Source organism: Protopterus annectens, chromosome 3.part1 (genome assembly GCF_019279795.1).
Source record: "Protopterus annectens isolate FY-2018-M chromosome 3.part1, PAN1.0, whole genome shotgun sequence".
NCBI lineage: Eukaryota > Metazoa > Chordata > Ceratodontiformes > Protopteridae > Protopterus > Protopterus annectens.
Window position 1 is genome coordinate 1,709,074,173 of NC_056732.1, and position 27,905 is coordinate 1,709,102,077.

Sequence of the window (27,905 nt, forward strand, 5' to 3'; positions counted from 1 at the left end):
TGTGATTGAGGAGCCATTTCAGAGGGTGGCTATGGATATTGTGGGGCCTCTGATTGCTCCAAGTTCCACAGGGAAAAGGTATATCCTAGTGGTAGTAGATTATGCTACAAGACACGCTGAAGCAGTGGCTTTGTCCTCTACTGAGGCAGAAAAAGGTGGCAAATGCTTTGTTAAAGATTTTCAGCAGGGTAGGTTTCCCAAAAGAAATACTGACTGACAGAGGTGCCAATTTCATGTTGTCACACCTGCTGGCTTGTCTGTGGACGTACTGTGGGGTGAAGCACCTGAAGACCACCCCCTACCATCCCCAGACTAATGATTGTAGAGTTTAACCTCTCAACAAGACCAATTACATACTATGGGAATTTACAGACCAGTTTAAGAGGGAGTGGGACAAATATTTGCCTCATCTGTTGTTTGCTTACAGAGAGGTCCCCTAGGAATCCACAGGTTTATCATCTTTTGAGTTTTATGGGCATAGGGTGAGGGGTCCTCTAGATTTAATTTGTAATGAGTGGGAAGGTGAGTGTGAACCTCACAAAGAGTCTGCTGTGGCATATGTCCTAAACCTCAGGACAAGGCTCAGGGAACTCATGGGTTTAGCCCAGGAGAACCTGGCAGAAGCCCAACAACAGAAAAAGGTCTGATATGACAGGAATGCTCGAACTAGAGAGTATGCTGTAGGGCAGCAGGTAATGGTTCTTATTCCTGTCAGACACAACAAGCTGCAAGCAGCTTGGGAGGGACCCTACAATGTGGTAAGAAGGAAAGTGATGTTAACTACATGGTGGAACTGCTAGGCAGGAGGCAGGGCTACAAATTGTACCATGTTAACATGATGAAACCTTACCATGATAGGGAGGACCTTGTGCTGAGTATTTGCAGTGTTTTGCAGGAGGACTCCGAGGGGGATCTGGTGACTGATGTCCTCAGTGAGGCTTGGACTGACACCACAGTGGAAGGGGTAGCAATGTCCCAGCAGCTATCTCCTACCCAGGTTCGAGAAATCCAAGCAGTGTTGCAGGAGTTTGGGGACATGTTCACTGGGAAACCACAGTGCACCCACCTGGTGCAGCACCAGGTGGATATAGGACCCCAAAGGCATATTAGGCAGGCCCCTTATAGGGTGCCTGAAAGAGTCAAACAGACTCTGAGAGAGGAGATACAGGAGATGTTCAACAGTCCCTGGGGCCTCCCCAGTGGCAATGTTGCCAAAGAAGGATGGCAGCACCACATTCTGTGTGGACTAGAGGAAATTAAATAGTCACACAAAGTCAGATGCTTACGCCATGCCTAGGACAGTTGAGGCCCTACAGCAGGTGAGTCGGGGTTAAGTATCTTACAGTCATTGATCTTACCAAGGGTTACTGGTAGGTGCCCTTGACTCCCAGTGCTACAGAGAAGTCAGCCTTTGTGACTCCTTTTGGTTTGTATGAGTTCACAAAGATGCCTTTTGGGAAGAAAAATGCCCCAGTGACTTTCCAGAGGCTGGGAGGTCATATCCTAGCAGGAGGGTTTGCCCTTGCTTACCTAGATGATATTGCCATCTACAGCCATTCCTGGCAAGAGCACCTTCAACATGTCAGGGAGGTGCTGGGCAGACTACAGAGGGCAGGGTTGACCATTAAGCCCAGCAAATGTCAGGTGGGTATGGCAGAGGTCTCCTACCTGGGACATAGAGTGGGGAGTGGTAAGATCAGGCCAGTACTTGCCAAAGGGGAAGCCATTCAGCATGGCCTGCACCTGTTACCAGCAAGCAAGTGAAGGCATTCTTAGGTACAACAGGATACTATAGAAAGTTTGTCCCCAGTTATAGTACCATAGCTGCTCCCCTCACAGACCTGACAAGGAAAAACAGGCCAGATAACGTAGTGTGGACCCCAGCATGTGAGCAGGCAATCCAGAAGGTTAAAGACGCTTTGGGAGACTCCCTGTGTTAGCCAGTCCAGATTACAATAAAGAATTTTTGTGCAGGTGGATGCGTCGAACCATGGGGTGGGGGCTGTACTTAGCCAGATTTCTTCAGAGGGAGAAGAGCACCCAGTGGTTTATCTCAGTCATAGTCTACAACCCAGGGAGGAATGCTACGCAGCTGTAGAAAAGGAATGCTGAGCCATAGTGTGGGCACTGCAGAAACTTCAGCCTTATCTGTATGGAAGAAAATTCACTGTAGTTACAGACCACAATCCCCTAACATGGTTACACCGAGCCAGCCAGCAAAATGCCTAGTTGTTAAGATGGAGCCTAGGGTTGCAAGTATATGACATATCAGTGCAGCATCGCAGTGGGATTAGCAATGCCAATGCAGATGGGATCTCAAGACAGGGAATTAGGTAAGGTATACTCAGATAGACCTAACCCTTTCAAGCAACATTTCTTAAAGGGTCACTTGAAAAACTAGCTTGAGTTCTCCAGGGGGGATAAATTAATATGCAATGCTTGTGCACTGGCCCAGCAATCAAGGACCCTCAATCCTCACCACTAACACCAGTGAGGGACGTCCACATTGGGAAGGATAACAAATACACACAGTAAAGTACAATTTCCCTTAAGAGCACACAGAGATCACAGTCAGTCTGGGGCTGGTTTCTCCCTTTCTCTCCAGATCCCCACGAAGACTCCCCACTGGCACAACTACAGGGTCCAGATCTCAGCCTAGTGGTCAACCTAAAACCTCCAGCACCCTCTCTGTCCAACCAGTGCTTTGTGTCCCTGCCCAAGTAGCTGACACACACACAGACTTTGAGATACGAGGTATATACAAATACACAGACACTCCTGGGGAAGGCAGGCACAGGTTCTCCAGCTATGCCCCTTCTGCCCAGACTATACGGTAGTACCACTTGTCACCAACCACTAATATCAGCTACTAATAAGGCCCTTATCAAAGGGTGTCCAATTATAACTATGTGATATTATTATCCAAATGGTAAGTGTGCCAAACAGCAAGGCTTATTTAGAGTGGCTTGGACAATATCACTATATACATGCAATGCTCTCAAGAGCATAAATTCTCTCTACATACGACAGCCATAGTTGAAAGGTTTTAAAAATATTTAATAAATAAGAACACAAGACAATACTTCTTACTACACAGTGCTAGTCAAGAGTTCGGAGATCAAAGGAAAATGCTTAAAATAATACAGTAGAATAGTTCTGACATCAATACAGAAAACAGCTAGACTAGACTTCCTACTCCCTGTCTATATCTAAGAGCCAACACAGTTCTAAAATAAACTTACATATAGAGCAAGGCAGTGCTGGTGATACTGTCAGTTCTGAAAACAAATGCAAAATGTTCTGATTCTCTCTCTCTCTCTGTCCTTAAATTGATAACACAGTACCATTAACTCATTTCAGATTACATCATTGTTTTCTGTTTTCCGGGTAACAGAAACTCAGAGTTTAACAGCCCTTTTGATCTTGCAGCTGGTCAGGACGCCAGAGCAATAAAAGACATTATACATGTAAATTCTAGCCATTAACTCTGGTCTCAAAACAATAGGAAGAATTCCTTCAGTCAGACATCTCAGCTCCGAGTTTTGCAATCAAACAATTATACAATGCTTGACTTATCAGCTTTCCTCCAGCAGAGTGCAATGTGATTACATTTCTGAAGTTCAACTTTTACCATCATTTTCTTATATTTAAGTCTAAATGAATAATAACAATAATAATAATTATTATTATTATATAATAATAATAATATAATTAATACATAGTATAATATAATTCTTATACAATAATAATAATAATAAAATGGACATATATCCAGCTAGACTAGCCCGGTTAACAAATGTAAAATAAATAAATAAATAAAATAATAATAATAATAATAAGAGTAGAGTGGTTCTGGCCCAGAATTTGTAGTTATTGGACGCTTGGGCGGTCTTCCATCTCTCTCAACTTTCTGATTTGAAGGCCTGCATTTGCACTTGTTTCTGTCCTGTAACTCCTGGGCCCATCTCATTTGCTCACTCACAAAAAAAAAATATATTATCTGCTTTTACTGTATTTGTGTTTCTTCCTACTTTATTTTGCTTTTGTGTCATCTTAATAGTACTCAATTGCATTTATTACTGCTTGGTGTAACTAATTCTAAGCCTTTTAGTTTAAGCAATTGGGCTTCAAACCAGTTGTTTTACATTAAGAAGGTTTGTGGTCTGCACTGTAGTGGCAGAACAGGTAGCTTACATCCTTCTAAGTTGGTAACTGCTGACTGAGGACTCAGTGTCTGTTATTCTAAAAGTGTATTAATTCTGGTTTAAGCACTGGGCTTCAGGCCAGTTATTTTACATTAAGAAGGTTCGTGGTCTGCACTCTTGTGGGAGGAGAGGCTGGACTCTGCCCTTCTGAGCTGGGAATTTCTGGTTAAAGGCTTATAGTGCCTGCATATTTCAACTGCTTCTTACTGAAATTGGTACACCTTGTTTGCTGTAGCATAGACTAGATCCAGGCCTGCTGAATCTAGCTTTGTTTGTATAACTTGAGCACTAATCCAGGCATTCTTTAAAGTATTCAATTGTATTTATTACTGCTTGGTAGTAACTTGATTAAAGTGTAGCTATCATTCTAAGTCTTTTGGATTAAGCACTTGGGCTTCAGACCAGTTGTTCTACATTAGGAAGGTTTGTGGCCTGCACTGTGGTGGCAGGACAGGTAGCTTACATCCTTCTAAGTTGGGAACTGCTGATTGAGGGCTCAGTGTCTGTTATTCTAAAAGTGTATCAGTTCTGGTTTAAGCACTTGGGCTTCAGGCCAGTTATTTTACATTAAGAAGGTTCGTGGTCTGCACTATTGTGGGAGGAGAGGCTGGACTCTGCCCTTCTGAGCTGGGAATTTCTGGTTAAAGGCTTATAGTGCCTGCATATTTGAACTGTTTCTTACTGAAATTGGTACACCTTGTTTGCTGTAGCATAAACTAGATCCAGGCCTGCTGAATCTAGCTTTGTTTGTATGCTTGTTGTTTGTTTGCTTGTTATTTTCCTGAAATGCTAATTCCACCTAAAACGCGGCTTTTCAGTGCTTCTGTGGATCCCTAGTGATATCTGCATTGCTTACTGTACTTATTTCCTTGTTTCACTTGAAAGAAAGTTACTGTTTGTCATAAGTCAGCACTAAAAAATTAAAAGCACTACACCCTCACAAACTCCCCTTAAGTACCTTGTTCCCCATTGGCCCATTTTTTCAATTATAAATGAATTCCCAATACTATTCTAGCATGTCCAAAGGTCAGTTGCCAATCTCCTCTCCAGTCCAGCTGGTGAATCTGGGAATCTTGAGGCAATGTTACAACTGCCTCATGTACACAGACAACCCTCTCCTCCTCCCAACAAATTCCAACACATGTGAGAGATGCAACCATATAGCCAAACTGGAGGCTAAGCTCTCTCAACTCAGTACTGGCGTAACCAGTCAGGAGGAGAAGGAAACCACACTCACTATAATTCCAGTCTCACACAGACCTACCACGACAGCAAACCAAACACATAAACACACAAAAACATACTCGGAGGCTCTAAATAAAAATCTGCCTAAGCAGCAGAGACCTCCAAAGCAGACACCCAAGCAACTGCTACCCCAAAACAAAACACGTGCAACACATAGCTCACAAAGCCAGTGTGCCGAACAGTCACAGCCCTTAAGGCTAAACAACACACCTGATACACTTGTAATAGGTGACTCTATCGTCAGGCACACTGACGTCCCACTCACCAGGCTGAACAAGGAGAAGGTCACGGTGAGCTGCCTGTCGGACGCTAGGATCCACCACATAACACAAGCACTCAGGTATCTCCAAGGCAAGTACAAATATGACTCGGTCATTGTCCATGCTGGTGTGAATGACCTGAGACGTACCTCCCTGGACTACATGAAAAGAGACATAGAGGAGATCTCGGAGCATGTAGCCCAGGCCAGTATGACCCTGACCTTGAGTAGCATCTTACCCGCACCAAGAATGATGCCACAATATGAAGACAAGATGATCAATTTCAACAATTGGCTTAAGTATTGGTGTCATTCAAAGGGGATCCAATGCCTGTCAGCCTGGGATGACATGCTCGACAAGCCACGATGCTTCGCTAGAGACGGCTTGCACCTGTCACCCCTGGGCTTTTGGATATTGGCAAAGGCTCTTGCTTCCCCCATAGTGCCTTTTTTAGGCAAGGATCAAAAGACAAACCCACCTCCATAGGTATCACAAGGGATAAGAAAAGTACAGTTTTGTACCTACCATAAATGTAGATGTCCGAGAGGTATGCATCTGCAGTCCTAACATATGGGTTGTCCTGCCTCAGGTAGCCCTTCGGTCGGCCGGATTCCAAAGTCTGGGTCTGGCCTCGGCTGATGTCGCACTTCACCCGACATCATAGCTGCTGTTTATTGGGTATAAAGGCATCAGCCAACGCCATTTTCCTCAGTGTTTCTTGCCCCAGATGCCAGGTGCCCTCTAGGAAGGCTAAATTTGGATAAATGCAAATGTTTCCAAACAGTAGAGAGCAAACAAAAATAAACATGTATATACATATATACAAACAAATACACCATAATAGATTCCCCCAGCTAGCTACAAGATGGGCAAATACCCTAGGAGTACCACAGAGGGGAAGGAGGGTGGGTAATCCTGACTGCAGATGCATACCTCTCGGACATCTACATTTATGGTAGGTACAAAACTGTACTATGTCCTTCAAGGATGCATCTGCAGTCCTAACATATGGGTAGAATACCATAGCCAAACTGGGGGTGGAGGCACTAAGATGATTATGGTGTAGCTAAGATCCCTTGCAAAACAGCAGTTGCAAAACCTGCTCGGGATCTGAAGTATAAGGGTAGATTATAATGCTTGGCAAATGTACGCACAGAGCTCCAAGTAGCAGCTTCTAAAATGTCTTTGGTAGCCACTCCTCGTAGGAAAGCTGTAGTAGTGGCTGTAGCTCTTGTGGAGTGAGGTCTGATGTTTTCTGGAGTTGTCTTCCTATGAAATGAGTAACAAAATCTAATGCAATTTCCTATCCATTTTGAGATTGTCTGTTTGGAAATTGCTTTTCCTTCCATTCCTGTTGCATACGCTACCAGAAGCTGGTCAGTCTTTCTGTTGGTCTTGGTTCTGTCCAGATAATAGCGCAATTGCCTGTGCACATCCAATGTATGTAGTAGTCTTTCCCCCCTGTTCTGTGGGTTGGGGAAGAATGTTGGCAGGTGGATTGCTTGGTTCAATGATACCCTGGAGACCACTTTTGGCATAAAAGTAGGATTAGTTCTCAAGGACACTCTATCCTGATGGAAGTTAAGGAAGGGCTGTACTGCCATTAATGCCTGTAATTCAGAAACCCTTCTTGCTGAAGTGATTGCAAGCAGGAAAGCAGTTTTCCAAGATAAGAACTGTAATTCTGCTGTTGCTGCTGGTTCGAAGGGGAAGTGTTAACTTTTCCAGCACAAAGTTAAGGTCCCATGTAGGCAAAGGTGGCTTCCTTGGAGGCTTTACATTTTAATTCCTCTCAGAAACTGCCTGAGTAGAGGATGAGAGAAGACTGGAGGATCCATGTTGTATTCTGCTGAAATTGCTGATGCATGAATCTTAATGGAGGAGTAAGACAGGCCATTGTGGAAAAGTTCTGCTAAGTATTCCAGGATGTTAGCTATGTTTGCTAATGATACATTTTCTCCTTTTGCTGCACTCCAAATGAGGTATCTTTTCCATTTGGCTGAATAAGTCTTCCTTGTGGAGGGTCTGCGAGCCTCCAGGATAATGTCTTTAACCCTCGGAGATAAGTCTGGGTTATTTTGCTTTATGTAATATTCCAAGCAGCTAGCTGCAGTGTTTTCAAGTTTGGATGTAGGATCTTGTAGTTGTTCTGTGTTAGCAGTAAAGGAACCAGAGGTAGAGGCCATGCGTGTGCCCGAGACATACTCCTCAGTAGCGGGTACCAATGCTGCCTCGGCCAGTCTGGAGCTATCAGGATGATCCTTGGGTGATCTTCTTTGATCTTCAGTAGCACTTTGTGCATCAAAGGAAGAGGTGGGAATGCATATGCTGTCAGGTTTTCCCAACTGAAGGATAGGGAGTTCACCTTCCAAGCAAGTGGGTGGTATGTCCTTGTGCAGAATTTCCTCAATTGGTGGTTGTGTGGGGATGCGAACAGGTCTATTTCTGGTAGTCCCCATTTCTTTGTAATGGTTTTGAAGATGTCTGGATGCAGCATCCATTCGTGGGCATCCGTAGTAGTTCTGCTTAAGGTGTCTGCTAGTGCATTTTCTTTTCCTGGCACAAATTTGGCCTGGAGTTGAATGTTGTGATTCAGGGCCACATTCCACAGGTCCATTGCCATCCGGCATAGAGGATATGAGTGTGTGCCTCCCTGTTTGTTGATATACCACATGACTGTGGTGTTGTCCGTCCTTATCAGCAAATGACCTTGTTGCAGAAAAGGTCTGAATGTCTGAAGTGCCTGTTTCACTGCCAGCATCTCTTTTTGATTTATATGTAGGTTCAGCTGGTCTTGTGTCCATAGGCCTTGTATACACTTGTCCACCATGTGTGCCCCCCAGCCTAGGTCTGAGGCATCCGTGGTGATAGTCTGGCTTGGGTGAGGTTTGTGGAAGGGCAGACCTCTGTTCAGCTGACAGACCTGAGCCCACCACCGGAATTCTTGTTTCAGGCATGGAATTATTGGAATCTGGGCTTCTAGACTGTGCTTGTGTTGAGACCATAAATTCCTTAGGTACCATTGCAACTTCCTCATATGTAGCCTGGCATGTGGAATCAATATTATGCAGGATGCCATGTATCCGAGGGCTTGCAGGACTTTCACAGGTTCATAGGTTCATACTAGGCTATCTGCCCAAGGGCATTTATAAGCCTAGCCCATAGTTATGTGGCTTTCGCCACCCCTTTAGTTTGAATAAAAACTATGCCTATCATTTTTCTGTGCCTCTGTCAAGCAGTGACATTGAAGTAATCCCTGGGGTATATCTGTGATCTCCCATCCATTGGTCAAGATTCCTCTTGAACAAGGCCAGCGAGGTGCTCTGCCTCGCATGTACCGGGATTTTGTTCCACAGCATAGGGAGTCTCTGGGTGATGAATCTGTCCCTCCAGCACGTTCTATTTATAACCGTGTCAAGGTTTAAGTCTCCGCCCTTGTGGTTCTGAGGGATCTAGATTTTTGAGGTGAAGCATATTCATCAAATCTGGGTTTGACATGGCCTTATATGTCAGGCACAGGTCACCTCTGAGCAAGCGGTATGAGACTGAATAGAGCTGGAGTTCTTTCAGTCGGGCAGCATAAGACATATTTTGAGACCCTTTATCCTTTTGGTGAGGAACTTTTGGGGCCTTTCAAGCTGCAGCAGGTGTCTGGTCAGATACATTCGAACGGGCATTGTACTCAATCATAGGTCTAATGAGTGATGAGTACAGGGGACGATGCCCTCCCTTGATCTAGATGTGCATCCCTTCATGATCAGGTGGGCGATATAGAAGGTTTTCCTAACTACTTTAGCAACATGAGTGTCAAACGAAAGGCTACTGTCAACTTGGTTCCCCAGATCCCTGATGACTTTTTCTGTGCTCAGTGGATTGCCACCTATATGGTAGCTAGGGGTAACCTTGTTTTTCCCGAAGGGTATGACTATGCATTTTTTGGCGTTTAACTTCAGGCCATGGCTCTGGCACCAGTTATCCGTTTCTGTGAGGCCCTTCTGGAGGATATCTGTGTCAGATGTGTTTTCGACTATGGCGCCCAGTTTGCAGTCATCTGCAAACTTTGTCAGCCATAACCCTCCTGTGTTTGCTTGTACTTCAGAAAAGTAGATGCTGAACAAGAGTGGACCCAGGACTGAGCCCTGTGGGACACCACTTGTGACAGGCTTTGAGTCTGACATGGCTCCAGCAACTCTGACCCTGTGGGTTCTGTCACTTAGCCAGTTTGCAACCCATCTTGTGATGTATGGGTTTACATTCAAGCTGATGAGTTTTTCGATGATACCTGAGTGGGGTATTGTGTGAAGGCCTTTGCCAGGTCGAGGTAGGCTGTATGGACTGCCTTTCCCTCATCAATGGCCTTGGTGACTGTCTCAAAAAGTCAACCAAGTTTAAGAGGCAGGATCTGCCTTTGACAAAGCCAAACTGGGTTGGATCCAAAGTCTGCAAGTTCCCTATGTCTTTATTTATGAGTTCCATTATGATCCTCTCCATGGCTTTGCAGATAATGCTTGTCAAGCTAATGGGGCGGTAATTTCCAGGGTCTGTGGAGGCACCGCCTTATGAAGTGGGACCACAGTCGCCGTCGCCACTCCTTGGAGTACGTATCCTGAGGTGAGGCTAAGATTAAACAGCTGTCCTAACTGTGGGTTTAATTCCTCGTTGTGTTCATGTAGCACACAGCCGGGGACACCATCCGATCCCATGGATGCTGAGTTATTTGCCTTAGTGAGGGCAGTTCTCACCTGGGCCTTGGGGATGTTTGGGGGGATACAATCCTCTGGAATAGATATCTCTCCTTTGGGGGGGGAGAAGTTTGCACTGAACCTGTCAGCCAGTATGTTAGCAATGTGTGTAGGTTCAGTAATTTTCACATCATTTTGAACTAATTCTGAGCATATCTGGGAGTTTCCTCCTAGGTTTCTAACATAGCTAAAGAAGGCCTTATGATTGTCTTTAGAGTCCTTGGCGATTTTTCTCTCAAAATTTGCCTTGGATGATTTTATGAGAGCTCTTAGTTTTTTACTTATAATGATCAAAGGTGTCTTACCTTTCAAGGATTTTGCTCTATCTTGTAGTAGCTTCCTCCTTTTGTTGTAGAGCTTGTTTATGGCTGGGGTCCACCAGACTGGACGCTTGCCTTTGGTACAGAGAGTCTTAGTTTTGTTTGGGATTGCCTGATCCATGCAGTCCTGTAGGTGCTGGTGGAAGGCATTTGTAAGTGATTCAGCGGTTTGAGTAATGTTTACCACTGGCTCAGGGGCCTTAAAGGAGACCACACTAGTTTTTAGAAGTGTAAAATCAGCTTTTGAGAAGTTTTTCACTGTGGTCTTTTTTGTTTCAGGTGGGGGCGGGATGAGGACCTCCAGCGAGATTAGTTTATGATCTGATCTCACCAGTGAGGGGTATACTTCGGTGTTGAACATTTTGATCCCATGTTCGTGATGATAAGATCAAGTATGTTTTCTCCTCTTGTGGGGATGGTGACTAGTTGTTCCATGGCATTTGAGTTTATGAACTCAAGGAATCTTTGGGTTAGAGTGTTCGGGCTTGAGTAGTGTTCCCAGTCTATATTAGGGTAGTTGAAGTCACCTAGTATGATGGTGTTTGGAGATACATTTATCCCCTCCAATGTTTTCAGGAAGGCCATGTGAGGTTCCTGAGTTTGAGAGGGTGGCCTGTAACATGCTACAAATTGCAGAGCAGTCTTGCCTATGGTTAATTGCACCTGGATGGTCTCTGATGCATCGTGCGTTGCCACCAACCTTGAGGTGTGGGTGTCCTTTATGAATATGGACACCTCCCCTCCTTTCTTGGTGTTGTCCGGATTTTGGGGCCGGAACGCATGATATGAGGTGAAACCTGTTAGTGCTGGGGTGCTCTCAGGAGCCTTGAACCAGGTTTCTGTCACAGCACAGACATCGATGTTCTCCATATTGAGAAGGGCCTCGAGTGCGTGCATCTTGAGAGTGAGACTTCTGGCATTGAGCAGCATTACCCTTAGTTTTTTTCCTTGCTGTAAGCTGGTTCTGCGTTGTTAATGCCATTTAATAGAGTGGTAGTTGCTTTTGCTTTTCTGCTGTGAGAAATGCCATTTGCTTTGTTGTGTCCAGTTCTGCACCCAAGAATGTTATCCTTTGGGATGGTACCAGCCTTGACTTTTTCATGTTGACTGTGTATCCCAGGGCTTGCAGTAGTTGTATTACCTTTTCCAAGTCTTTTGTTAATTTGGTCTTGTTGTCCGCTTGTATCAGGCAGTCGTCCAGGTATGGATAAATTTGAATTCCCTGAAGCCTGCAATGAGCAATTACTGATGCCAGGCATTTCGTGAATACTCTGGGCGCAGTAGATAAGCCAAAGGGCAATGCTGAGAATTGATAATGCTCTGATCCTGCAAGAAATCTGTGGTATCTTCTGCAATCTGGTCATACAGGGACGTGCAGGTATGCCTCCTTGAGATCTAGAGTCACCAGCCAAGACTCCTTGCCCAGCATGGGAAGAAGTTGCTGTAGGGTCAGCATTTTGAATTTTGGAACAATGAGATATGTGTTCAGAGCGGACAGGTCTAGAATAGGTCTCCATTGGTTTTCTTTTTTTGGAACCAGGAAAAGTCTGGAGTAAAATCCTTGCCCTTGTTCCATAGGCGGTACCTTTTCTATAGCTCTCAACCTTAGTAGGTGGTTGATTTGTGCTAGAGCGTTTGTTTTTTGGTTTGGTGGTAGGTTTGACATTCCTCTCTTTTTTGGTAGAGTGTGGAAGTGAAACCTGTAGCCTTTGTCTACTGTCTGTAAAATCCATTTGTCTCCTGTAATGTAATGCCAGTTTACAGAAAATAAGGCAAGCTTTCCACCTAAGGGTGCTTGCAGTTGTTCCCTGGTAGGCGGTATCAGAATCAAGTCATTGTGTCTGTCCTGTGGGAGTGGTCGTAGCTGGATCTGTGGCAGTACTTCTCTGGTTGTTAGGCTGCCACTGACATCCCCTGTAGGCACCTCTGGATTGACCTCTGCCTCTTGGGCGCCTATTTCTGCCTCTCTGTGCTCTGGAGGTATCTGGAAAGGACCAATTCTTCGAAGGCCAATTTCTACTAAACCTCGGAGGCTGGACCTGTAAGAAATCCTTGACTGTTTGGACAGATTTTGCTTTTTCTTCCACCTTCTTTAGCATTTGCTGTGCAGGGGAACCAAACAAACTTTGTTTCTCCATGGGAGCATCTAGAAGCTTTGACTTTACATGGTCTGGTAAGGATTGCTCTTTTAACCAGGCATGCCTTCTAATCACTGTTCCAGTCATAGCTGATCTAAAGGAAGCCTCCAGTGCATCATAGCCGCATTTTAAGGAATGATTACTGACCTGCTGAGTGTTATGTACCAAATCCTGAAGGGACTTACGGTCTATAGGTTCAGGAGAGGACAGTTTTTATTTAGCTGGTCTAACAAAAATTCCTGATACTGAAGCATGTGGAATTGTCAGTTTAAGGCCCTAGCCGAAAGAGTAGCAGAAGTATAAACTTTTTTACCCCATCTCTCTAATGCTCTAGATTCTCTTTCAGAGGGGAGGGGTTTTTTGGCAGAGGCAGCTGCTACAGCTTTGGGGCCCTGTGAAATGGTTTCAGGATCTGCAATAGGAGCCTTATACAAGTGAAAGTGTGTGTCCGGGACCCTGTAATATCTGTCGGGCTTGGCAGGGGCTGGGGGAAGAGAGTCAGGGGCAGTACAGGCATCATTATAAGCATCATCAACAACTGTGAGTACTGGAGGAATGGCTAAAGGCCTATGCTGTGGTAAATGTAAAAGGTCCTTAGCCTTTTCCTTGAATCTGAAAAATCCTGGCCCTGCCATTGAAAATGCTCTCTCATAGCATGTAAGGTTTCCCCAAAAGAAAATTCCTCTGGAGGAGAGGCAGGAGGAATGGAGTCTTCTGCATCAGAATCCTCATAAGGAGAATATGGGCCTTCTGGAGGACCTGAGTTGTCTGAATCATCCGAGGAATTGTCTGTAGAAACAGGATCCGGGGGCTCTGCTCTAGGCCTCTTCTCTGGAGGGGGTTGAGAGGCCCTGTCTGGGTGAGGTTGGGATCCCCTGATCAAAGAATTGAGATCCTCAGCCAAGCTGAGCATTTGGGAACTGGAGGTAGGCCTGTGTGAGGGGGTTTTAGCAGGCAAGGCCTTAGAAGATTTAGCTGCTTTAGCCCTAGAAAAAGCCTTGACAGACATAGATGCAGGGGGCCTAGCAGCTCCACGTGCAGGAGTAGATATGTTTAAAGGAATAGTATCTGATAAATCCTGGGAGCCTGCTACAGCAGGGGTAAGTTCAGTAGCGGATTCAGCCATGCTGTTTGAGGCCTCGGCTATCGGAGGCAAGCTTTCGGCCGAAGGAAGAACCGAGGACTCGGTTTCGGCCGAAACCGAGACACTCGCGGTTGGCTTAACCGTGGTTTCGGCTGAAACCGTGGACCGCGAGTGTTGGTCCTTTGCCTTACGCTTTTTAGCTAATTGTGAAGTCGGAGTCTCCGATGGCATTTTGTAAGCAAAAGCGGGACCAAAAAACTCCTCTGCAAACTCCGACCGATGTCTAAGTGTCCGTCGGTTGAAAGAAGCACAGGCTAGACAAGCTGATACGTCGTGGTCTGGGCCTAAGCAAGGAAGGCAGTAAGAGTGGAAATCCTTATGAGGTATTTGTTTCCCACAAGTTAAACAATTATTTACTTTTCTGACATCGGCTGAGGCAAGAAAGAGTCCCCAACGGGTACTTAGCTTTAGAAGTCTTGGTAGTAGTAATCTCTGGATCTGACCGACCGCACTTGCGAACAGCTTCTGCTTGGGCACCGCTGCAAGAAAGACTGAGGAAAATGGCGTCGGCTGATGCCTTTATACCCAATAAACAGCAGCTATGACGTCGGGTGAAGTGCGACATCAGCCGAGGCCAGACCCAGACTTTGGAATCCGGCCGACCGAAGGGCTGCCTGAGGCAGGACAACCCATATGTTAGGACTGCAGATGCATCCTTGAAGGACATCTAAGAGTAATGCTACTCAACGCCAGAAGTCTAAACCTCAAGATGCATGCACTCGAAACTCTCCTTAGCATGGAGAACATCGATATCTGTGCAGTAACAGAAACCTGGTTCAAGGCTCCCAAGAGCACCACAGCACTACCAGGTTATACCTCATACCAAGATTTTCGGCCCCAAAACTTGGACCGAACCACAAAAGGAGGGGGAGTATCAATATTTGTCAAAGATACCCACACTTCCAGGTTGGTGGCACAGCAAGAAGCATCAGAGACTATCCATGTGCAACTAACAGTGGGTAAAACTGCCTTCCGGTTTATAGCCTGCTACAGACCACCCTCCCAAACCCAGGAACCCCACTCGGCCTTCCTGAGAACACTGGAAAATATGAAGGTCTCTCCAAACACCATTATATTGGGCGATTTCAACTACCCAAACACAGACTGGGAGCATTACTCTAGCTCCAACACCCTAGCCCAAAGGTTCCTAGAATTTATAAACTCAAATGCTATGGAACAACTTGTTACCACTCCCACAAGAGGGGAAAACATACTGGACCTGATCATCACCAACATGGGGACTCTATGCTCCAGACCAGAAGTGTATCCCTCACTGGTAAGATCAGACCATAAACTAATCTCACTGGATATACACATCCTGACCCCACCCCTGCCCAGAAAACCACAGTGAAAAACTTCTCTAAAGCAAATTTCACACTCCTCAGAGGTGGAATCCTTCACAGCCCCCGAGCCTGTGGAAAATACGGCCCAGACCGCAGAATCCTTTATAAACGCATTCTATGAACACCTTCAGGAATGCATGGATCATGCAATCCCAAATAAAACCAAGACCCAATCCTCCAAAGGCAGACGTCCTGTCTGGTGGACCCCAGCCATAAACAAATTATACAATAGAAGGAGGAAGCTACTACATGATAGAGCAAAATCCCAAAAAGGGAAGGCATCTGTAATCAGTATTAGCAAAAAACTACGGGCACTCATAAAATCATCTAAGGCCAGCTTCGAGAGAAAAACTGCACAGGACACTAAGGATAATCACAAGGCTTTCTTTAGTTATGTTAGGAACCTGGGTGGGAATTCCCAGATATGCTCAGAATTAGTCCAAAATGACAAAAAATACATCAAATTCACAGACATTGCCAACATCCTAGCTGACAGGTTCAGCGTAAACTCCCCCCTCCCCACCAAAAGGGCAAATATCTATCCCAGCAGAGTGCTGCCCCCCTGACATCTCAGATGCTCAGGTAAGAGCCGCCCTCTCCAAAGCAAAAAACACAGCATCAATGGGACCAGACGGTGTCCCGGGCTGCGTCCTACATGAACTCCCAGAAGAGCTAAACCCAAACATAAAACTACTGTTCAATCTCAGCATTACTACAGGATATGTACCCAAAGAGAGGCATACAGCAACAGTGGTCCCTCTCCACAAAGGTGGTGCCTCAACGTATCCTGGAAACTATCGCCCCATAAGCCTGACTAGCTTGGTCTGCAAAGCTATGGACCTCATAAATAAAGATATTGGGGACCTACAGACACTGGACCCTACCCAGTTCGGCTTTGTTAAGGGCAGATCCTGCCTCTTAAACCTGGTCGATTTCTTTGAAGCAGTCAGCAAGGCCATTGACGAGGGGAAGGTGGTCCACATAGCCTACCTGGACCTCGCAAAAGCCTTCGATACAATACCCCACTCAGGCATTATAGATAAGCTCACCAGCTTAAATATAAACCCCTATGTCACTAGATGGGCTGTGAACTGGCTCAAGGACAGAACCCACATGGTTAGAATTGCTGGAGCCATGTCAGACTCCAAACCAGTTACAAGTGGCATCCCACAAGGCTCAGTCCTGGGACCTCTCTTGTTCGGTACATATTTCTCGGAGGTACAGGCCAACACGGAAGGACTGTGGCTGACCAAGTTTGCAGATGACTGCAAACTGGGCGCCATAACTGACTCTCCAGCTGACACAAGCATCCTCCAAAAGGGCCTCATAGAAACAGACAACTGGTGCCAGAGCCATGGCCTCAAGCTAAATGCCAAAAAGTGTATAGTCATCCCCTTCGGCAAAAACAAAGTGCCCACAAATTACCACATAGGTGGTAATCCATTAAGTACAGAAGAAGTAATTAGGGACCTGGGGACCCAAGTTGATAGCAATCTCTCATTTGACAACCACGTGGCCAAAGTGGTTAGAAAAACATTTTATATAGCCCACCTAATCATGAAGGGATTCACATCTAGATCAGGGGAGGTCATCGTGCCTCTTTACTCATCCCTCATCAGGCCCATAATTGAGTACAATGCCCCTTTTGGGATGTACCTTACCAGACACCTGCAGCAACTGGAAAGACCCCAAAAGTACCTCACCAAGAGGATCAAAGGGCTCAAACAGATGCCATATGCTGCCCGGTTAAAGAAACTCCAGCTCTACTCAGTGGCATACCGCCTGCTCAGAGGTGATCTGTGCCTGACATATAAAGCCATGTCCAACATGGAATTAATGGACATGCTGCACCTCAGAAAATCCAAATCCCATCGAGCTCCGCGCTCGAGAAACTTGAACCTCAGCACTGAAATAAACAGGACATGCTGGAGGGACAGATTCATAACCCAAAGGCTCCCTTCACTCTGGAATAAAATCCCAGTCCAGGTTAGGCAGAGTCCCTCACTGACTCTCTTCAAGAGGAATCTTGATGAGTGGATGGGAGATCGTAGGTTTACCCCGGGTATCACTTCTGTTTCACTGTTAGACAGAGGCACAGTATACTAACCTCAAAAAAGGGCATAGCAAAATGAATTTAAAATGGGTGGGGAAAGCCAAACACACTCTGGCTACACTTATAAATGCCCTAGGGGAGATAGCCTAGTATTAACCTATGAACCTATAATAATAATAGTAATAGACAAGTCTAAAGTTGGACGCAACATATACAGCTATCACCCCACTATTGCCTGGAATAGGCTCCCGCTAGAAATCAGGACCCTTACACATCCTAATCAATTTAAGACAACCACCAAAGAGCACTTTAAAGGTCACTGGTCCTGCCACTGCACTCTCCCTCCTTAAACACCCCCTACTTCTCATACCTTAATCTACTTTCTGCCCTTAACCCACTCTTCTCACTAGCTCTCTCTACTCTTCCTTGACTACTCTTTTTATTGTCTTCTAAAATCTACTAAGCAAATTGCCTCAAAGAAACATTCTATTGTAATTGTCTTGCCTTCATGCAACTACATTATGATAAAACTGGGTTTTTGTAATCACTTACCCCAAAAACTATACTCATCTTAATGACATATTTCTTTTTATACATCTTGAAATAGTTATGCTATATTCCTGATTACTGATACTGTATAACATTGTATTGCTACTTAATGCCTTGTAATAAACCTGTAACTTTGCTGTTTAATGCTAATTTATAATGAAAATTGTATAATAATTGTATAATATGTTGGAGCTTTTCTCCCAGGGCTTCCGCTGAAGAAGGTCTCTTCTGGGTCAGTCGGACAATCCCGGTCAATAAATAAATAAATAAATAAATAATGTATGGAGGTTTGCAAGACAGAGCCTGAAGTTCCGAAACTCTCCTAGCTGAAGTAATAGCAACTAGAAAGTGCGTTTTCCAGATCAACAGTGTAATGTCCACCATAGCAGCAGGTTTAAAAGGATGTCTAGGTTAAAATTTGGAGTAAAATGGTCATATCCCAAGGAGGAGTAGGATGCTTAAGTGGGGGCCTAAAAAGGAAAGTACCTCTCAAGAAATCTTTACATACTTTCAGGGATGCTAAGGTAGCATGGTTTTCTCCAACATGAAAATGTGAAACAGTTGCTAAATGAACCTTAATAGTAGAGCAATTGGCCCCATCATGAAAAAAGTACAGTTTTGTACCTACCATAAATGTAGATGTCCGAACAGGATAGCATCTGCAGTCCTAACAAATGGGTTGTCCTGTCGTCAGGCAGCCCTTCGGTCGGCCGGATTCCAAAGTCTGGGTCTGGCCTCGGCTGGTGTCGCACTTCACCCGACGTCATCTCTGCTGGTCTTCGGGTATAAAGGCATCAGCCAACGCCATTTTCCTCAGTGTTTCTTGCCCCAGATGCCAGTAGCCCTCTTGGATAGCTAAATTTTTGGGTAAATGCCAATGTTTCCCAAAAAGTAGAAGGCAAACACAAAAAATATGCATGTATGTACATATATACAAACAAATACACCATAAGAGATCCCCCCCCTAGCTAGCTATTAGGTGGGCAATACCCAAGGAGTACCACAGAGGGGAAGGAGGGTGGGTAATCCTGACTGCAGATGCTATCCTGTTCGGACATCTACATTTATGGTAGGTACAAAACTGTACTATGTCCTTCAAGGATGCATCTGCAGTCCTAACAAATGGGTAGAATACCATAGCCAAACTAGGGGAGGAGGAATAAGAATTATGGTGTACTTAGGATCCCTTGCAACACTGCAGTGGCAAAGCCTGCTCGGGATCTAGAGTATAGAGGTAAGTTATAATGCTTGGCAAATGTATGCACGGAGGTCCAAGTAGCAGCCTCAATAATGTCCTTGGTAGCCACTCCTCGTAAGAAGGCTGTGGTAGTGGCTGTAGCCCTTGTAGAATGAGGCCTTATGTTCTGTGGAATTTGCTTTCCATGATAGGAGTAACAGAATCTTATGCAATTTCCTATCCACTTGGAGATTGTCTGTTTGGAAATTGCTTTTCCTTCCCTTCCTGTTGCATAGGCTACTAGGAGCTGGTCAGTTTTTCTATTGCCCTTGGGTCTGTCCAGGTAGTAGCGCAACTGTCTATGTACATCCAAGGTATGCAGCAGTCTTTCCCCTTTGTTCTGTGGATTGGGAAAGAAGGTAGGTAGGTGGATTGCCTGGTTTAGAGACAGTCTGGATACCACCTTAGGCATAAATGTAGGATTAGTTCTCATGGACACTCTATCTTGATGGAAGATTAGGAAGGGTTGTACTGCCATTAAAGCCTGTAGTTCTGAAACCCTTCTTGCTGAAGTAATTGCCAGTAGGAAAGCAGTTTTCCAGGATAGGTGTTGAAGATCTGCTGTTGCTGCTGGTTCGAATGGAGGGAGTGTCAATTTTTCTAGCACAAAATTCAAGTCCCATGCTGGTAATGGTGGTTTCCTAGGAGGTTTTACATTCTTAATTCCTCTGAGGAACTGCCTGAGTAGAGGATCTTGAGAAGACAGGAGGATCGAGGCTGTATTATGCAGAAATAGCTGATGCATGTATCTTGATGGAGGAATAAGACAGGCCAGTATGTAGGAGCTCTGCCAAATATTCCAGGATGTTGGCAATATCTACTTTTGACACATCTTTCCCTCTTTCCGTACTCCAAATGACAAACCTTTTCCATTTCCCTGCATAGTTCCTTCTGGTAGAAGGTCTGCGGGCCTCAAGGATAATGTCTTTAACCCTTTGGGATAAATCTGGGTTAGATGTTCTTATGTAATGTTCCAGGCAGTGAGTTGCAGAGTTTTCAGGTTTGGATGCAAGATGTTGTAGTTGCACTGAGTCAACATCAAAGGAATCGGGGTAGAGACCACGTTTCCCCCCGAGACATGCTCCTCAGTAATGGATACCAATGTTGTCTTGGCCAATTTGGAGCTATCAGAATTATCCTTGGCCGTTCCTCTTTGATTTTCAGTAGTACCTTGTGCATCAAAGGAAGGGGTGGAAATGCATATGCTGTTAGGCCTTTCCAATTGAAGGATAGAGAGTCCACCTTCCAAGCAAGAGGGTGGTAAGTCCTTGTGCAGAATTTCTTGAGCTGGTGGTTGAGTGGGGATGCAAATAGGTCTATTTGTGGCATTCCCCATTTCTTTGTGATGGCCTTGAAGATGTCCGGGTGTAGCATCCATTCGTGAGCATCCGAGGTAGTTCTGCTTAGCATGTCTGCTAGGATGTTTTCTTTTCCCGGTACAAATATTGCCTGTAATTGAATGTTGTAGCTCAGAGCCATATTCCACAGGTCCAGAGTCATTCGGCATAGGGGGTATGAATGAGTACCTCCCTGTTTGTTGATGTACCACATGACTGTGGTGTTGTCTGTCCTTATCATCACTTGGCCCTCTTTGAGGAATGGTCTGAAATTCTGGATTGCAAGTTTTACTGCCAGCATCTCTTTTTGATTTATGTGCAGGTGTAGCTATCTGGAGTCCATAGGCCTTGAATGCACTTGTCCAGCATGTGTGCCCCCCAACCGAGGTCTGAGGCGTCCGTTGTGATGGTTTGGCTTGCTTGAATGTTGTGGAAGGCCAATCCTGGGTTTGCCTGGCATGTCTGAGCCCACCATAGGAACTCTTGTTTCAGGCATGGAATTAATGGTATTTCGGTTTCTAAGCTGTGCTTGTGTTGAGACCATAAATTCTTTAGGTACCACTGTAGCTTTCTCATATGCAGTCTGGCATGGGGGACCAAGATTATGCAGGATGCCATGAAACCCAAAGCCTGCAGAACTTTCCTTGCTGTTAGTTTGTTCTGCTTTGCTAGTGTCAAGAAGTACAGAGGAAGTTGTTTTTGTTTTTCTGTAGTTAGGAATGCCATCTGTTTTACTGTGTCCAATTCTGCACCCAAGAATGTTATTGTCTGGGATGGTGTCAGTTTTGACTTTTTTAAATTGACTGTGTATCCCAGAGCTTGTAGTAAGCAAATGACTCTTTGTAAGTCTTGTGTCAGCTTGCTTTTGTTGTCCGCTTGTATCAGGCAGTCGTCCAGGTATGGATAAATTTGGATTCCCTGAAGCCTGCAATGAGCGATTACTGATGCCAGGCATTTCGTGAACACTCTGGGCGCAGTAGATAAGCCAAAGGGCAATGCTGAGAATTGATAATGCTCTGATCCTGCAAGAAATCTGAGGTATCTTCTGCAAATTGGTCGTATGGGGACGTGCAGGTATGCCTCCTTGAGATCTACATTTACCAGCCAATACTCCTTGCCCAGCATGGGAAGAAGTTGGTGTAGGGTCAGCATTTTGAATTTTGGAACAATGATGAATGTGTTTAAAGCGGACAGGTCGAGAATAGGTCTCCAACTGTTTTCTTTTCTTGGTACTAGGAAGAGTCTGGAGTAAAATCCCTTGCCTTGTTCTGTAGGTGGTACCCTTTCCACAGCTCTCATCTTTTTTAATTGAGCTATTTGTTTTAGGGCTTCTGACTTTTGATTTGGTGGCAGGTTTGGCATTCCTCTTTTGCTGGTAAGGTGTGGAAATGAAACCTGTACCCTTGGTCTATAGTTTGCAAAATCCAGTTGTCTCTTGTGATATAGTGCCAGTTTTTTGAAAATAATGCTAACTTTCCGCCTAAGGGTGCTACAATTTGTTCCCTGGTAGGCGGTGTTAGAACCAAGTCACTGTGATTGTCCTGTTGCAGTGGTAGTGGTTGTATCCGTGGCTCGTTGGTTATTGCCTTGCCACTGGCGTCCCCTGTAGGCACCTCCTCTGGATTGATTTCTGCCTCTGGAACGTCTATTCCTGCCTCTCTGGCTTTTAGAGGAGTCTGGAAAGGACCAATTTTGGAAGGCCAGTTCCTGCTGAACCTTGGGGGCTGTACCTGTAAGAAATCTTTAACTGTTTGTACAGATTTTGCCTTCTCTTCCATTTTCTTCATTACTTGTTGGGCAGGAGAACCAAATAGACTGACCTTGTCCATAGGAGCATCTAAAAGCTTTGCTTTAACATGATCCGGCAAGACCTGCTCTTTCAACCATGCATGCCTTCTTATAACTGTGCCAGTCATGGCTGATCTAAATGAAGCCTCCAGTGCATCACAGCCGCATTTTAAAGAATGGTTACTAACCTGCTGAATGTTATTCACCATTTCTAGAACATATTTCTTATCTAAGGAATCATCAGAGGACAGTTTCTTAGTTAACTGATCAAGCATAAACTCTTGGTATTGGATCATATGAAACTGATAGTTCAAAGCTCTAGCTGAGAGAGTAGCAGAGGTGTATACTTTTTTACCCCATCTCTCTAAGGACCTGGATTCCCTATCAGAAGGGAGAGGGTTTTTTGCTGAGGTCGAAGCTACTGCCTTAGGCCCCTGGGAGATAGTCTCCGGATCTGCAAAAGGGGCCTTGTATAAGTGGTGATGAGTGTCCGGTACCCTGTAGAACCTGTCGGGCTTAGCAGGGGCTGGAGGTAAAGTATCAGGAGCAGTGCAAACATCATTAAAGGCATCATCCACAACAGGAAGAACTGGAGGTATAGCTAAGGGCCTATGCTGTGGTAAGTGTAAAAAGGTCCTAAGCCTTTTCCTTGAATCTGAGAAATCTTGTCCCTGCCATTGGAATTGCTCTTGCATGGCATGTAAGGTTTCCCCAAAGGAAAATTCCTCTGGTGGAGAGGCAGAAGGAATAGATTCTTCAGCATCAGAATCTTCATAAGTAGAAAGAGGAGCCTCTGGATGGTCTGTAATGTCTGAGTCATCAGAAGAGTCATCTGAGGAGCCTGGCTCACGGGGCTCTACTCTGGGTCTCTTTTCTGAGGGTTGTGAGGCCCTGTCTGGGTGAGATTGGGATCCTCTTATTAAGGAGATGAGATCCTCTGCCAAAGTAAGCATTTGTGAACTGGAGCTGGGCCTGTGAGAGGGGGGCTTAACAGGTACTGATTTAGCAGTTTTGGCTGCTTTAGCCCTGGCAAAGGCCTTTATAGACATGGCTGCAGGAGGCCTAGCAGCACCACGTGCTGGGGTAGAGACATCCAAAGGGATGGTGTCCGATAACTCTGTAGAAACCACAGTTGTAGGTAAAATTTCAGAGGCCGATTCAGCTAGGGTAGAAGGGGCCTCGGTAGTAGTCATGGATTTGGCTGTAGATTGAACCGTTTGCTCGGTTTCGGCCGAAACCGAGACACTCGCGGTTTGCTTTACCGTGGTTTCGGCCGAAACCGCGGACCGCGAGTGTCGGTCCTTTTCTTTGCATTTTTTAACAATTTGGGTAGTCGGAGGATCCGACGGCATAATGTACGCAAAATCTGAGCCGAAAAACTGTTCAGCAAACTCCGACCGACGCCTAAGCGTTAAGCCGGTTGAAGGAAGCACAGGCTAAACAAGCTGCTACGTCGTGGTCTGGGCCTAAACAAGGTAAGCAGTAAGAGTGGAAATCTTTATGAGGTATTTGTTTCCCACAAGTTAAACAGTTATTTACTTTTTCTGACATTGGCTGAGGCAAGAAAGAGTCCCCAACGGGGTACTTAGCTTTTAGAAGTCTTCGAAGTTGTATTCGGTAGTAGTAATCTCTGGATCTGACCGACCGGCACTTGCGAACAGCTTCTGCTTCGGGCGCCACGCGGCAAGAAAGACTGAGGAAAATGGCGTCGGCTGATGCCTTTATACCCGAAGACCAGCAGAGATGACGTCGGGTGAAGTGCGACACCAGCCGAGGCCAGACCCAGACTTTGGAATCCGGCCGACCGAAGGGCTGCCTGACGACAGGACAACCCATTTGTTAGGACTGCAGATGCATCCTTGAAGGACATCTGAAGCCAAGAAATCTAGGACCGCTGGAATACGAGCCAAAAAGTGATCCAGATTACTTTGGGAAGCCCAGACAGAAAATATTTTCCACTTAATCCTATAAATTTTTCTGGTAGATAGTTTCTGGGAAGAATTGAGCATGTGGATCTCTTGGAAGAAAATCTGAAATGACAAGCCATCATTGGAAGTGGAGAAATCAAGTTCCTAACCTGAGGGTTCGAGTGTCTGCATGAGGCATGTTGCACAGTTGAGAGAGAAGACCTGGATTGTAGTTCAGCACCCAAGGTGGATGTATCAAGTGAGGCCAGACGAAGGGAAACCATGCCTGTCGAGTCCAGAAGGTGACTATGAGAATGATCATGATCTTCCTCTGCAGAGCTTTCTGTAAAGATTTTATAATTAGTACGGAGGGAGGAAAGGCAGAGAGGAGACCGGGGGGGGTGGGGGACAAGCATGCATTAAATCATCTCTCAGTGACTCCCCCTCCAGAGGGATCAGGGCAAAAAACTGCTGCATTTGCAGTTGCTGGGAGAGACAAAAGGACTGCAGCATGGTTGATCCCACTGATGAAAAATTTGTTCCACCACTGCTGGATTAAGAGACCACTTGTAAGGTAGCAGAATTAATTTGCTCAACCTGTCCACTAAAATGCTAGCCTTCCCTGGTATGTGCATTGCTATTAGAAAGTTTTTGGAAGATACTGCCCATTGCAATACTCTCATGGCTTCTCAACACAGAGGGTAGGAATGTATCCCCCCTTGTTTGTTGATGTACCAGACTACTGGCATGCTGTCCATCTGGACAGCAATTACCCCTAGAGGTAGGACGTCCTGAAAGGCCTGCAATGCTAAGAGGACTGTCCTCATCCCTAAGATATTCATGTGAAGCCCGGGATTCCATTCAGAAGCTCAAAATACTGAAATCTCGAATTTCAGTATTTCGAGCCCAAGAAGCCGAATCCACATAATAGCAAAAGTTTAGAAGCGCGAAATTTAAAACCTCGAATACTGGAGGTTTTGAATTTCACGCTTCTAAAGTTTCGCTATGCTCATGTATTCAGGTAAGTGTGTGTGTATGTTAAGGGGTTTGGGTAGGGGCTGTGGTGTGTGTCAGTGTGTTTTGTTGCTGTGATGTGTGTGTGCGAAGAGAAAGTAGCTTGTGTGGTGTTGTTTTGTGTGTGTTTGTATGTAGTGCAACCTCGGAGTGAGAATATTTAAGAAGTGGGGGTGTGGGGGGTAGTAGAGTGATTGTGTGTGATTGTGTAGTGGATGGTGTGTGTGTGTGTGTGTGTGTGTGTGTGTGTGTGTGTGTGTGTGTGTGTGTGTGTGTGTGTGTAGTAAAACCGCAAAATTCAAAACTTCTGGTATTCGAGGTTTTGAATTTCTTGGTTTTTAGTTTTCGTTGTTTTGTGGATTCCACTTCTTGGGCTCGAGATACTGAAATTCGAGATTTCAGTATTTCGAGCTTCTGAACTAAATCCAAAGCCTGGCCTCAAATGGGGACCACATGTCTTGGACCATCCTTTGCATGTAATGCACCCCCCCACACCATAGCTGGGAAGCATCAGTGGGCACTGTGGCTTTTGGGGGGGGGGGGCAGTTGACCTTGGGCAATATTAGGAGATTGAACCCTTTATGTAAGTTCTGCAAATATTTATCAAACAAATCTAAAAACTCATGTGTTGGTAGCTGATGGACCAGTGAACTACCAGTGTCCACTGAAGAGCTCTCATGTAATATCTTGCTAAAGGAACTAAGGTAATGGAAGTCGCCATCGACCCCAACAGTTTAAGATGCAATCTGGCTGGTGGCATTTAACAGGATAGAAGCTGTAGGGCCTGGTTGTGCATTGTGGCAGTCTGCTCACTGGCAGCCTTGCTATTGTGTAGTGGTATCTAAGTGAGCTTCTATAGACTCCAAAGTTTGTACCAGAGAAAAATGTGATTTGTCCCGATTCCCTGTTATACCCAACATGGAACAAAGATGGAACAGGTAGTTCCTTGCACGAATTAGAAGAGACCTGGTAGGAGCGAAGATGAGGCAGTCCATGTAGGGAAACACTCGGAACTCTTACAGTCTGAGATTATGTGTGACCACTGCCATACACTTGGTGAACACTCAGGAGCTGTGGTGAGACCAAAGGGTAGGGCTCTGAATACGAAGTGACAGGTTCCCAGCCATAAGTGGAGAAATGTCTGGACTGCCAGTCCATCATAATATGGTAGTATGCATCCTGAAGATCTATTCACCAATAGGGAGAGGATGGACTGTTCATGACCATCCTGAATTTATATGTTTGACATATTGATTGAGGTGGCTGAAGTCCCCATTTTTTTTTTTACACTAATAAAAATCTTGATTAAGTTCTGAATCCTTGTTGGTCTGGTGGGACCTCCTGGATGACTCACTTTTCTAGCAGCATTTTTTTATTTCTATAGCCACTGCTTTTTTTTTTTGTGAGGGTGGAACATTTGGAATTTTCTTTTATGGTGGAGGGAGGCAAATAAAGGAAATGCAACAGCCTATGTTTACGACTGTCTGCACCTAGACATCTTCGGTGATGGATGTTCAGGCTTCTGAGTACAGAAATGAGTGAACCCCAACTACCTCCAGAGTGCAGCAGATGGGCAAATGAAAAAGTCTCTTGGAAAAGGGACCCCTGAAGCTTTATTTCTGTAGGCCTACTCTACTATGTGGGCAATTTCCACCATTAGAATTCCCCCTTTGCCATTGGGGGCATATCTACAGAAGTGTCTGGAGAGAATCCTCGAGACTTCAGGAACCACAGCTCTTGTGAAAATCTTGGATCTAGAATCCCTGATGACATACAGCAGACTGTGATAGGGGCAACTACTGGTAGTGTCAAAGGGCCAAAGCCCACGGGTCCAATGGGAGATGGAGCCGGCAGAACCCCCAGCTGAATTTGAGTATCGAGGAACTTCTGCATCATTTTATCCACATCTGCTTCTGTCAGACTTCTGGCAGACCTAACAGACTTCAGAGAGGAAAATGCAAATGGAGGTCTAGATGACCTTTTTACCAGTCCTTCCTGAAAAAACAGGGGAATGCAGCCTGGCAGAGATTAGCCCCAGTGAGAATCTCAGCTCCAGTAAGGGATGGGTCTTGGATTTTACTGGTGTCAGTTCCAATGGAGAAATAGGATCCGATGATCGGGACTTTTTAGAGGCTGGAGCCAAAGACGATCAAGAAGAAGGTGAGTTGTCATATGTCAGCACCTCGTTCTCCTTGCCCTTGTCCATGGGCTTGTCAATCTTCTCTCTTCTAGATTTGGATGAGGATTTTTTACTTGATGGGGAAGCTCCAAATTGAGAAGTCACAGACTTAAACAATTTTTCCACAGAAGCAAAAAGAAGTCCCTTCAAAACAAGTTTGTTCCTAGGCTCAACAACGGCCTGGAAGCTAAAGGCCGAGCAATTTTCATTCAAGTGGGCAGTGCCCAAACAATATACACACTTTTGGTATGGGTCCAAATATCGGAGTTAGTAGCTGCAAGTCTCACATTATTTTAAACCCTGAGGGCTTGTAAGACATGACAAAGCTAAACAATGAGAAAACTTCACACAAAGCAAGAGAAATTTTTTTTAAAGCTGAAAATACCAACAATGCTAAAAACAATGTAAATAAATACATGCATGAACATACATATCTATAAACTA

General features: G+C 45.1%; 1 protein-coding gene across 1 annotated transcript in view; it reads right to left on the reverse strand.

The window, feature by feature from the left end:
* Positions 1–27,905, reverse strand: part of ADCK5 (aarF domain containing kinase 5) — a 1,011,483-nt gene that overhangs the window by 709,141 nt on the left and 274,437 nt on the right. The gene's annotated exons all lie outside the window — the stretch shown is intronic.